The sequence below is a fragment of the Mandrillus leucophaeus genome, unplaced genomic scaffold, assembly GCF_000951045.1.
Source record: "Mandrillus leucophaeus isolate KB7577 unplaced genomic scaffold, Mleu.le_1.0 Scaffold36, whole genome shotgun sequence".
Lineage (NCBI taxonomy): Eukaryota > Metazoa > Chordata > Mammalia > Primates > Cercopithecidae > Mandrillus > Mandrillus leucophaeus.
The window spans coordinates 3,826,037-3,826,600 of record NW_012103809.1 but is presented as its reverse complement, the minus strand read 5'-3'; positions in this window follow the sequence as shown (position 1 = coordinate 3,826,600).

Below are 564 nucleotides of genomic sequence, written 5' to 3'. Positions count from 1 at the left end.
TACCATGCTAGAATCAAGTGTGTATTTTGCATTTGTAAATTTATTGGCGTAAGTGACAGAGTCCAGGCATATCATAAAATTGGTGACTCTGAAGAACAAATATTTCATTTTCTTCCATTTTCTCACAGTTCTTGCAAACTTTCCTGAAATCTTGTCTCAGTTGAGAAACATGTTCTCACCATAGTCACATGAAGGGTGAAACTCATCTTCCCAGTCAGTGGTCATAATGAACACAGCTCATATTGTCCAGGTCTTTTCTTCCACTAGAGGGATTTTACTGCCCTCCACTTTATTCTCCCAAGAAACTTTTAGTTAAAAAGCTTAAATGTGGCCAGGTGCAGTGGCTCATGCCTGTAATTCTAGTACTTTGGGAGGCCGAGGCGGGCGGATTACCTGAGGTCAAGAGTTCGAGACCAGCCTGGCCAACGTGGCAAACCCCTGTCTCTACTAAAAATACAAAAACTAGCCCGGCATGGTGGTGCATGCCTGTAATCTCAGCTACTCGGGAGGCTGAGGCAGGAGAATCGCTTGAACCCGGGAGGTGGAGGTTGCAGTGAGCCGAGA